This window comes from Fistularia commersonii, chromosome 13 (assembly GCF_037954325.1).
Source record: "Fistularia commersonii isolate RoL2024-O1a breed Wild chromosome 13, RoL_Fcom_v1.0, whole genome shotgun sequence".
Lineage (NCBI taxonomy): Eukaryota > Metazoa > Chordata > Actinopteri > Syngnathiformes > Fistulariidae > Fistularia > Fistularia commersonii.
Window position 1 is genome coordinate 13,618,537 of NC_141296.1, and position 13,532 is coordinate 13,632,068.

The window sequence follows — 13,532 nt, forward strand, 5'->3', positions numbered from 1 at the left end:
ATCTCATTTTCTTTCTCATCTTTTTCCACGGTTACACGTCGTCTCCGGCCTTCAAACAGGCCTCACCCCCTTTTCCTTATTTTAACTCTTCGTCATAGTTTGCGACTGGGATGCAACAAATACTGGACCGGATTTATGTGAATGAGACGTTGAAGGAGCGATCTGTTGCGCGCCAAGCAGCCATGACTCCATTGATAGTGACGGCTCGTTCAGGCCCGATTGTAAATGTCCAACTCATGTATTATTTCACAGAAATAACACACAGATAGATGATAGATAAATGGATCGATAGATATGAATCACGAGCCGTTTTCAACCTTTCTAAGTTGAATATCAATTTGAATTTTTTTTTTTTTTTGGTCCCGAAACTCCCAGTCATTTCTGACTTCGAAATTTCCATCATTTCACATTCGGTGTCATTTTTCGTAGAATTTCATCCACCTTTCGGCTAATAATAACTCATGCTCTGGTTATTTCTAATTTCATAAAAAAAAAGTTTTAACTGAATGGATAGCTCGATAGACCCTACCGGAAGTTGCGCATTAGACTTACCCCGGGCTCGATTTACACAAGAAGATAAAAATGACTCATGATAATCACCGTGATAGGAGAGGAGAAACACACACGTTCACACACACGATGCAGGGATTGAATATTTAATTTATTTTTCCGTGGCTATTCTAATTTTCGCCTGCGAGGTGGAGAGAGAGGGGGGGGAGGGAAGCATCAAAATCAATTGCCATATCAACATAACTGGGGTTACGTATGCGTGTGTGTGTGTGCGTGTTTGTGTGAGTGTGTGTGTGTGTGTGTGTGTGCGTGTGTTCGTGTGGCTGCTATTTGCTGGCTGTTCTGTTTACATTGGCGCTCGAGGATCAAATGAATGGGAGAGCTCAGTGACACACAGTAAAGTGTGTGTGTGCGTGTGTGTGTGTGTTCATGGGGGGGTTCACTTTGTTTCAACTAACGCAGATATTTTTGCATCATCTGATTTAGTTTAAACGTAAAACATTTGCAATTATTTAGGAATATTGGAATAATTTGAATTTAAATTTAAAGTTGTCATAATTCAGTGGACTTTTACTTACAAACTACTTTTTGGGGTGATTTCTCTTTGATTCGGCCTCCGTTATATCCAGCTACCGAGTAAATACAAGTTGTGAGTCATTTGCATTGCTGAATGAAGTGACAGTCGATTAATTCGCCATTTCAACTTTAATTTTAACAGTAAACCATTTTATTCTGGAATACTACTGGAGTCAGATTACAGATTAGTTTGTCAAATTAGGGCAAAAAAAATGGATGATGTGTGCTTTTATCGATACATATATACACGTATACATATATATACATACATGTGTATGCATATATGTATGAATATATATGTAAATGTACATGTATTTATATGAACTACAGTATATATTCCAGAATATTTTCATTTTATGGACACTGAGGTGCACCTTTGACACCAGGACTACCCTTTAATTCCCTCACAAGTTAAAAAAAGAAACAAAAACAAATTTCAGATGTCGATATTTGTGTGCTATTTTTTTTTCTACAGACATATTGACCTTTTCGTATTTTGAGATATTTTGTTTTTATTTCTATTTATTTCATTTATTTATTTATTTTGGTTCTTTAGAGAGTTTGGGTGTTTAGGAAGTTTAGGAAGTTGTTTTGAGCAGTAATGTTCAGTTTTTTATTCCCCTAAAATCTTTTAAACCCCGTTCACTGATTAAACATCGATAAAACACATTTTGCTTCATTATTCTTACATCATGTCATGGCCTGACTCCAGAAAATCAGCAATAAATAAATAAATCAATTAACAGATATATTTCTGCTACCGCTAAAAATGCACGATTATTATTTAAAAAAATAAAAATAAAGAAAGCCCACCGTGAAGCTTTGTGTGAATTTGATCAGATCCTCCTCAGCGGAGGTTCCCTCGGGTCAGTTGCGGGACCTGGGAATTCAAACGACTTTTAAAAAGTCATCCGATCTCTTATGCGCAAACTGGGAGTCTTAAAACTCCACCGTCACCTTTTAACCCCCCGCTTTTTAATTAACTCCGCAATCATTGATATTTATTATATTTAATACAGGGAGGAGTGGGTAGGTGGGAATGGAGTAGCATGGAGAGAGAGAGAGAGAGAGAGAGAGAGAGAGAGTGGGGACATTTCTTTGTTTGTTCTTTTTCTGAAAACTCTCTTCTTTTTTCTAAATTGTGATTAAAAACCCGGAGGTGAGGTTTCCTCCTGAATTAGCACTTTTATTCTTTAACTTCAAGTGTCCTCATCTGTAACCATCAGGGCTTCCTGCTTTTTCCTCTCCTTCCTCTCTCCTATGAGGATCATTAGAGCCGCGTCTGACTGATGCGCCTGCACAGACCCATTTAGAACAGCCTTATTTTTGAAAAAAAATGAAATAATGAAAAAGAAAACGGATGATTATGGTTTGCAATAATTGTTATAGAATATGCCAATAGGGGTTCTGCTGATTTTCCTTTAAAAGCTGCAGAAGTGTAATCAGGAATTCTTCTAATGCAATAAAAACCCAGTTGTCAATTAAGCGGTACCCGCTTCACACACACACACACACACACACACACACATACACAGAGGTGTGTGCGTGTGTGTGTGTGTGTGTGTGTGTGTGTGTGTTTGCCCGAAGGCTATATCCGTGGTTACCGGCTGCGCGTGATGAATCGGTGTCTCCAGGCAAAGCGGCTCGTCTGGGTAATAAAGTACCAGCAAAGCGGAGACAAAAGGAATTTGTCACAGTCCCCCACCCACCCGTGTATTAGTGACCTTCGTGGAAAGAGGGGGGACGGTTTTGGTCCCACCTTGTATCCTCAGATCCGTCTGCACGACGTCTGAAAGGATGGTCGGTAAATTCAGCAGCAAAGCAGTGTGCCTGGTATATTTATATATATGTATGTGTGTGTGTGTGTGTTTGGTGGGGGTTTCACTGATGTTCTGGAAAAAGAAAGTAAAAGTAGAAAAAAAACAAACAAGCTGGTGGCGAAATGTTCACTTCCTGCCGAGTCTCTCGATCTGCGTGTTTTTGAAAATCCAACAATAATATAAATGATCGAATTTTTACAATCACGTAATGACGCTCGTCCGATTGCGTTTGACAACCTTGTTTCTAAACACAAGCCAGCACACATCATCATTATCAGCAGCATTGATTATCGATTTTTTTTTGTTATCTATCCATCTATCTATCTATCTATCTATCTATCTATCTATCTATCTATCTATCTATCTATCTATCTATCTATCTATTTATTTATTTATTTCTACCGATTATTATTTTTATTCAATTTAGTTGCTATTTCTTTTTTTTGGGGGGGGGGGGGAAATAAAAAAATAAAAAGAGGAAAAATAAAAGAGGAAGGGAAGAGTCGGGTGAGAAAGAGTCTGATAATGGATGCTTCTACTTTACGTTGTCCGATAACGGGCGCATTGGAATTGACAGCCGAAACGATCCCAGACGAGAGGAGGAGAGTGCTGGTAGTTGTGGCCTGTCACCCTCCTCCTCCTCCTCTTCCTCCTCCTTCTCTTCCCATCTCCTATATGCCGGTTAAATTTCAGGAGAGAGGCTGTCAGGCAGGAGAGGCTGCACTCTCTGCGGCCTTCGGCTCTGACAACTATCCAAAGAAATGTTCAAAACAATCAGTTTCATGGAAGAGACCGCTTTTTCCCCGTTTTTCTTTTCAAGAATAAATAAAGAGGATGTTTTCTCTCTCTTTTTACACATTCCCTTTCTTTTCCCTGTTATGTTGTTAATTAAATAGTGCTTACACCTTTAACACTTTAAATATTCAATTATTTATAAATTTGCTAAATGGCCAAACTTAATTTTCAGTGGTTATTAACACTTGTTGCATGAAATTATCTTAAATAAAAACAAACTACAGATGTGTATGTATAGTTGTGTGTGTATATATGAATACATATATTCAAAATATAGTTTGAAGGGATTGATCAGATTGATTGGCATTTCAAATGAATGTCCACTCGTGAAGTGGGGCCTTCGACATGGTTGCGCATGCGCGTTACTGCAAGACGCGTGTTTCTCTGAAACTAATCCTGTTGTTTTAAAACAAAACCACTTGTTATTTTGATTTAATTTTTTCACGCCATTGCCGGTCATAGTGCCGGAGCTGCACGCGTGGGAAAATTCTTCATGTAAATTCGACACGCAAGGACGCGTGAGAGACACCACACACACATACACACACACACACACACACACACACTCACATACCAACCCAAGGTGATTCCCCACCTGCGTGGAGACAAACACCACCGCATCCGGGCGGACAAGGGAAAACCGAGTCCACAGAAGGTGATGCTTTTCTGCAAAAATCCACGGAGCATCCGGATGCACCGGGAAACACTTTCCTCTTTCTTGCCCCCTCGCTTTTTCTCTGTCTTTTGGAGTAGAGTTACATTATTCCGCGTCCTGGGGGCTTCAGTCCTTGACTCCCCGGCGCCCCTCAGGGGAGAATGTGGCGCCTCCTGGTCGGATCAGACGACCAGAGGCTGGACGGAGTGGAGAGGAGGAGGAGGAGGAGGAGAGGAGGTGAAAGAATGTGTGAAAAAAAACAAGGAGAGACAGCTGAAATGCAGGTTTGGCACAAAGGGATTATTATTATCATTGTTATTATTATTATTATTATTATTATCCATCCATCTTCTGCCGCTTATCCTGCACTCAGGGTCGTGGGTATTATTATTATTATTATTATTATTATTATTATTGGTGTTATTGTAATTATTATTATTATTATTAACGTAATAATTATTATTTTCTATCTTCTGCCCTTTATCCTGTACTCAGGGTTATCATTATTGTCATTATTATAATAATTATTATCATTATTAGTTATTACTATCATTTTCTATCTTCTGCCACTTATCCTGTACTCAGGATTATCATTATTATCATCATTTTTATTATCATTATTATTGTTGTTATTATTATTATTATCATTATCATTATCATTATTATCATCAATCTTCTGACACTTATCCTGCACTCAAGGTTGTGATTATAACAATAATAATAATAATAATAATAATAATAATTATTATTAATATCAATCTTCTGCCGATTATCCCGCACTAAAGGTTGTGATTATTATTATTATCATTATTATTATTATTATTATTATCATCCATCCATCCATCCATCCATCCATCCATCCATCCATCCATCCATCCATCCATCCATCTATCCATCCATTCATCTTCTGCTGCTTATCCTGCACTCAGGGTTGTGATTATTATTATTATTTTTATTATTATTATTATTATTATTATTATTATTATTATTATTATCATTATTATTATTATTATTATTATTATTATTCCTCATCTGCCGCTTATCTTGGGCTCAGGGTCGTGGATATAATAATAATGATAGTAATGACAATAATTATTTTTATTGTTGTTGTTGTTAGTAGCAGTAGTAGTAGTAGTATAGACAGGCTACCTCAGAGGAGCCAGTGCTTGGAGGAAAATCGACAGAAAACTACATCGTAACATAAAACCCACTCACTTCATTTTTTCCACGCGATATCTCGCAACTTTATTCCTCCTTAGACTTTTTAATGGAAAACGACCGATTCATTTCTTCTCTCTCTCCCCCCTCAGATAATCCTATCGATTAGACATCAGTTAGATTCCTGGCCGGGGCTTTTTATTGAGTAAGTTGGTGAACCTTAAAGTGAATTACAGGAAACGGCTCCTCTTCCTCCCCCTGAACCGCCACCCATCCCCGTCAGCTGTTAAGGTGAATCAGATTTACTTTGATAAAGACCATCTATTTTATCTACTACCATTTTCATCGAGGGCGCGGACACAGAGGAGTTGGACGTGATGAAGTCGTGGGAGTGGGTGTGGGATTCCAGCCTCGACACGAAAAACTAAAAGTGATTCTGCATTGGTGTAAAAGATTGAAAATCATTCGTATCCCTTTCCAAATCAATAAATTCTGCAGACACGCACTTCGATCTCAATAGCCACCAGTCCGTAGGACAAACACCCACGGGCGTCCGTGACCATGAGTCCGCGTAAACACGCGTTACGTCACTTCCTGTTTTGGTCCCGTGGAGGACGGCGATAGTGCGAGGATATATAAATTATAATATACATTTTAAATAATATAAAAAATATAAATAATAAAAAAATATAAATAATATAAATATACATATATACACTTATTTAAATGTTGTATTTTATATAAGTATAAATGTATATAAAATAAAAAGTAGTAAGCCCTATAAAATCAAGTATTTACATTTACACTTTGTATCTGTATTTTCAGTATTTAAAGAAGTACTTAAAATAGTATTACTATTGTTTTCATCATCATTATTCTAATATCATTTTGAGAAGGATTCATCGTGACGTCACATGATGAGTTGGCGAGCATGTACGCGCCAACGAGGCCAACGTCACGTCACGTCACGTCACGCCTCCGCAGGGCCCGAGATCAGGCTCCGCCATGAAAAATATTTTTGTTCATCAAGTTTGCCTCATTTCACTGACCATTTTTCATTAGTTTCCCTTTTTATTATTTTTAGTTTTTAATATTTTATGATATCATAGTCACAGCCAATGTATCTGAATGACCAGTGACTACTTTTAATTCAAGTCACTTCTTGATTTATCATATCAGTACTGGGTGCTTTAAACACTCCTTGTTGATTTCATGATTTTATTTTATTTTATTTCATTTTATTTTATTTTATTTTATTTTTATAACCCCCATACATGTTCATGTATTTGTATTCGTGTATTTGCAAGTGTATTTGCAGTCCCTATGTCCTCTATTGTAAGTCGCTTTGGATAAAAGCGTCTTCCAGATGCAATGTAATGTAATGTAATGTTCGGCAAAATAAGAAAACACAAAAATCAGAATGTCTTTTTTTTTTTCATTATTTTTCGTAATTTATAATTCATCTAAAAACATTGCACAGTGATGCTTAAGAACCAAATTTGTTTGTGAGGTAAAATTGAGCATCCCTAAGGAAGGGAGAAGGATCTGGAAGTTGAATGTAGAATATTCTCTAATAGCTTTTTGCTACTTTTGCTTGAGTAATGACACATTCATCACATGTATTGTTCACTATTCCAGTATTAATATGGGTGTGTGATTTCAATGAGCTCATTAGATATTTTAATTTGACAGCTGACCATTTTTAATCACCTTATTAATTTCAAACCAATCACTGAGCAATTTTCATCAGATCGGTTACAAACTGCGATTTAACGATTAACCAACCGGGTGAACATTTATTACATATAATCCTTCGGACATGTGGTAATAGCGAGTGTGTTAATAAATGTTTTATAAGCACTTATCAACGTGGCGATTCATGATTAATTCAGGCAGTTAGAAAGCATTTACTAATTGTTCATGAAGGACTTATGTGACTTCCTTGAAGCTATTACTGCCCGGCAAAGCATCTATTAACGTTCTCGTTTGGCTCATTACAGACGAGCTTATTACGAAATAGAAAAACATTTATAACCGTGAGTTACGCGCTAATGTTATCAACATAGGAATAATGCTTTATAAATGATGACTTAAGTAGTACCTAGTGCAAACGTTATCATGTTAGCAATGATCCTGCCGGACCTGAGGATCTTTAACAAGTAGCCGGGGATTAAAGATGTTAGCAGTTGCGATGAAAAGAGCAGAGATTTGACAGTTTTGATGATTTTTGCAGGCGCAACAAATGCGGCTCATTATCTTACCTAAAAGTGAGGGACGGACATTAATTACCGGCATTAAAACGGCGCTTTGTTTTGCTCGATATCCGTTATTGCCCGCCGTAATGGACGGGAGGGGTCGAAGGTCAGCGGGAGAGACTGGAAATAAACAGGCCGTTGGTGAAGAAGGAGGGAGATTGAGTAATTAGCTTAAAGTTCTTTGGCGAAATGAGGCTAAAACAGGCTTGTGGTAAATGAACTCTATTGGCACTGTGATGGAGAGGGAGGGAGAAAAAGAGAGAGAGAGAGAGAGAGATGGCACATTAGGCCTGAGGGCGCGTTGTTATTAGAGAGCCTGGTTTCTCTCTGGCTCTCCTCGTCTCCACCTCTCTCTCTCTTTCTCTCCGTGGAGTCACAGGGGCGGTTGAAGGACAAACCGGCGGCGGCGGCGGCGGCGACAGGCCCCCCCTTGCCAAGTCAGACGGGCCTGGATTGCAGCTCTAATTACTCCGTGGCAATTGCAATATTCCTCCATGAAAAAACAAAACAAAACAAAACATTCCCACATAAATTCATTTGGCTAGCCACTATGAGGAACGGGTATCCCTTCTTTTTTTACGCCGGCGTCCCAGTCCCAGTATGGCTCGCCGTCGTTTCACAAGCATGCCAAGTCGCCTCGGCTGAACGGCAACCTGGTAGGCATTAACTCAAATATAATGTCTCTCAAATTAAAGTATTGCCGGGGCTACTGCTGCGGCGTCAGATAAATGTGCTCTATTAGCAGGCCCCCAAGCTGCGTGCACAACAATTGATTGCTTGTTTGTGTTTTCCATGCGGCGTCCTAGGAGCGCGCCGGGTGATGGATGACAGGCTGCAATCTTCGGTTGTTGCCGTTCTGCTGCTGCTGCTGCTGCTCCTTTCCTTCTTTTTTTTAAAAATAAACACACATGCAGTGTTTCTTGTGCAGAGCGGGACTCAAACCCCGGCCGGTGAGGACGCATGTGACATCGTGTTTCACACAGACACCCAGTCAGTGTCACGTTTTATTTTGGTTTTAATCCGGCGTGTAATTTTAGTGAACGTAAATGCCAGGCCAGCAGGTGGCGATGCGGGTTTTAAGCCCCGAGATCTCGGAGAGGCACCTGGGCTCGAGCCTGAACAAGCATGCTGATCGAGAGTCCGGCAGAAAAAATCGAAATGGAAAAAACCAAAGGGTGAACCCAACGAAACGCAGAATTCATCATAAAGAAATAGTCTAAAATGCCTAGAAGGCCCTTAAGTATATGTGCGAATTTGGTGTCCGAAATTAGATGTCCGAAGCCATCTCTTTTTGACTTTATCTCCAGAATATCCAACGTTCGCTGTCCTAATATTCAAATCTTTGTACTTTTTAAGACCTTAAAACACTTTATAGCCTTGACTTTGACACTTTATATTTTTATTTGTATTTCTTATTCTCCCTCCTTCCTACTATTATCTATTATTGTTATGTTTTACTTGAAATTCTGGCACAACAATTTCCTTAAGGATAAATAAAGTTGTTCTTATTCTTATTCGCTCCCAAAGAGAACCTAAACATCATTGGTCTTGGTCTTTTCCTCAGTGTCACTCAACAACCCTGGTCTCCCCTGCATCTTCCACACTTTTGCTTTTATTTTTGCCCTCAATAATTCATGAGAATAGATTAGTATGCGCCTTTTCACCTCGGTAAGCTTATATGATGTTTTGTATTTTCTAGCCAGTCTCTCCTCTGATTGGCCAGGAAAAATTCGCATCACCTGCTTCACAATGTCATTCCTCGCGAACATCACCGATCAAAAAAACGGTTTGATTTTTTTTTTTTTTTTTTTTAGCCACAGATGTTGCAGATTATTGCATCATGTTATGATGACATGAAATCTATTAGCCAAAAAATGGCCATATAATAAAGATGAAGACCAAAACGTCATCTTCCATCAGGGTCTCCTACTTCTCTCCGCAGCCATTAATGCAATCAGGCCGCCGGCGGCACGAGTCCTGCTGGAAGACAGATGGGCCTCCGTAAGGATACGCTGGCATTAATTGACATTTAGCTGCGATCCATCTCACAGGTGCTGATTGCAGGTGCATGAGAATGGCTCGAGTCACCGCCCGCCATTATTCACAAGCGCGGGGGAACCCACGGCCCTTCAGGACGACCCGTTTAGGAGTTTATAAAGTTCACCATCTTAAAATGGTGATTTTTTTGCTTCTACGGTGATTAAATTTGACGCGGGCAGAGGGTTCGCTCAACACTCATAGGCTGATGACGTAGAAAACGCCACGCGACTCACGTGACGCCACGGTCTGCAAAATGAGACACGCGCGCCAACTTGTGAATAAGCGTAGGATAGCACGTGTTTGATTTCTTTACTTGTAACATTATTGTTACAGCTGGCAGCTCTTAGCGCCCTCGACTCACAGTATGAATGTTCCCTGTCCATGCCGTTGTGAGGCTATTTGTGGCACTATGATTGACAGGTGACCGGCAGAGGTTAATCCCCGCCATTTGACCGATGTCGGCTACGATTGGCTCCCGCCTTCTTATGACCCTGTAGGCCACGTGACAAACTCAAGGCCCGCGGGCCAAATGTGGCCCGGCACGTCATTTTATGTGGCCCGCGAGAACATCTTCAGAAGTCTGATTGTCTTAAAATAGATAAGTCAAACCATAAACTACATTTCCCATGATTCATGCCGATCATGTTACCTGCAAAATGACGGCATCCCGACATTAGATCGCAGCGTTTCAACAAGTGGAATTGAGAAATGCAAAGGATCCCTAAATTTCCAGGAAGAGAAAAGTTGATGCAGATGGAAGGCTGTTTCAAGAAAGACAGGAAAACTAATGCATTTGTGCTTGAAGGAGAAATAACAGTATTTTTTTTCTGTGTTATGAGGCAGCGTCAGTTGTCAAAGAGTCCAATCTATGTCCAAACACGGAGCTAAGTAAGCTAAAGTTAGCCTTCCAGAAAAACAACAAATTATCCAAGAATTAAAATCCAAACTACGACGGCAGCAGAATGTGTTCACCAAAGCTGCATCCAAAATCACCACAGCAGCAAAAGCTAGCTTTGTTAACAGAGCGATGTTTTTTTTACACCTATGCAAATGCATATGTAACATTTTGGATCTGAATGCGTTATTTAACATGAAGGAGTTGTTGCATTGATCTGACATTACATTTAGTTCCAGTTATTCATGTGGCCCTATGACGGCAACCATTATGCTGATATTATGCCATTATGCCCTCGCCGGAAAACAGTCTGACACCCCTGCTATAGGCGGTATTAGCAGTGCGGAAAACAAGTGCTCGTGGCTAGAAATGCAGCTTTCTCTTCCACCTCGTTTGGCATCGCGGTCCGGATAAAAAGCAACATTTATTTTATGGTACCGTCTCTGATTCCGTGCGTTAGCCTTGAATATCGTTTTTTTAAGGACCATGACAATGTCACAGATGCTCGGTCGTCCTTGCCAGGGTCATTTCAAATGTTATGATTTCTTAGATGGAATACTACTTTTTTGCTCTCTTGTGAGCTGCAGAGAATGGCAAACCCTTTGGTCACCTACATCTACACCGCAGACCCATCATTCACAAAATTCCTTTGTTTCCAAGAAAATTTTAGGCCCCAGTACAGTGCTCTGTGCAACGCCACAAATTCCCACATTCCTCGGCGCCTTCTCCGAAGACTGCGCCGATGGTAAATATCTTGGAAGTATAATGAATGTAAATTCACCTGAAATGTAAGGAAAAGTGATATTTAGTGGTTTTCTCACGGTATTACCTCGCCACGAAGGCGAACTTTCACAGACACTCGGTAATACAGAACCGTACTGCGTTTGACGATAAAAAATAAAAGATTAACAAGATGGTGGATGTGAACCTCAGAGCTCGGAGGGGGTTGGGGCTGATTTCAACCGGCTCCAGATTTTACATGCAAGAGATGCTGTGTCTCCTGCTGTAAACCCGCTGTTTTATCTCGGGGAAGGGGAAGCAGCCAAGAGGAGGCCTGGCTGCAGGGCCAGCCGAGGCAGCTAATTACATTTCCCATCTTGACAAGAATGGAGGATCCCTTCCTATGTTATTAATCATAATGAGGGGAATATAATAAGATACCATACATCATGCAGTTGACAGTCATAGTTCGCCATTTGCAAGGCTGAGCATTCTTCTTCTTTTTAATGCTTCCCAACTGAATTAATGCACACCGAGTGCAATGCACGTAATCAATTGTGGAAGGGATTGAAGGCCTTTTCGCCGAACCCACGCCGCATTTCGGAGGGATGCCGATAGGGCTTGGGTCCCATGTAGTGTGTCAGGTGCTGCGCGAGGGCGTGACTTTATCAAAGAGTTCCAATTGTGACGTGTGCAAAAATATTCATGTCGCTTTTAGAGTTTATTGATCACGTGCCGGTCAGGCACACTTTGCGAAAGGCAATCGATACGGCGATGCATGAACTGTATAAAAGGAAAATAGATCCATTGATCAATCAGTTTTTGATCACCATCAGACTTCGTTTTGCGGTATCAGATAAATGACTCTCTTCGAATTAACACATTTATCGGGGGCTAATGAGGTTTGGCAGGAAAAAAAAAAATCAATGAAAGCACCTAAAGTGAAAAATACCACCTTTTCTATCTTCATCGAATTGGTCACGATCTGCAAATTTGTGAGGTCATGAAGCCGTGAATAGATGAGATGAAATGAGACGGTGCAAATGCAAAGAAGGAGGATAAAAATGCGTTCAAATTTACTTGATTTGACCCTGCATGTGAAATTTGCAACTCAACAGCACAAATATTGACTGTCAGATGTGAAAACGGACTGACATATTTCTCTTTCCCTTTCTACACACAATAACACACACAAACACAGGCACAAACACACACTGACAGTTACATAAACATATTTCATATTTACATATACATGGAAGTTGGTTGCAGAATAGCATCTTTTCGCATTACATTACATTACAGTCATTTCGCAGACGCTTTTATCCAAAGCGACTTACAAGACGTCATTTTTATAGTTTTCATACTTTTGTATATACTATATATAATATATTATGAAAACTATAAAAATGTAATATATATATAAAAAATAAATATAAAATATGAAAAGTATAATATCTATATATGTATACAATACAGATATTACATTTTTTATATAGATATGATATATAGATATTTTATATAGATAAGATATATTATATCTTTTATGTATATATTATATTATTATACTTTAATAGTTCAATCGTCTCCAAAACCTAGAGTTGCAGGGTTTTTGTGAACTGTGGTATTGAAGTGATGAATGTGACAGAGACATCGAGCCCCGAGTGTCATCGGGGCTCCGAGGCACGACCTTCATCCTTCTTAACGTTGTGAAACCAGACTCGGAATCGGCCTGAGGTTCAGGAGAGGCTATTTCTCCTCGGCGTGCTCTTTGAACCCCACGCCGAATCCGCGGTGAATTGCAAAGAGCGAAAGCGTATATCTCCTCTGCCGTCAAGGCATCCCCGACATCCCAGAATCAACAAGGGGAAGGCGATTCTATCATTCTGTTTAATAACAGCGGGAAAAATGAAAAGATCCTGAAGGTAGCCGTGCCTCCTGAACGGCCATCTGGAGAGCAGAGAAAACAGCATTGCAATGTAATTTATAGTGGCTGAGCCGCCGGGCCCTCGGGCTCCTGGTCCGAAAGCAGCGGCGGGAGTAAAAAAAAAAAAAAAAATCTCAAAACCGAACAAATAGGAAATAAAAGAATTTCTCCTCTTAATCCTCCT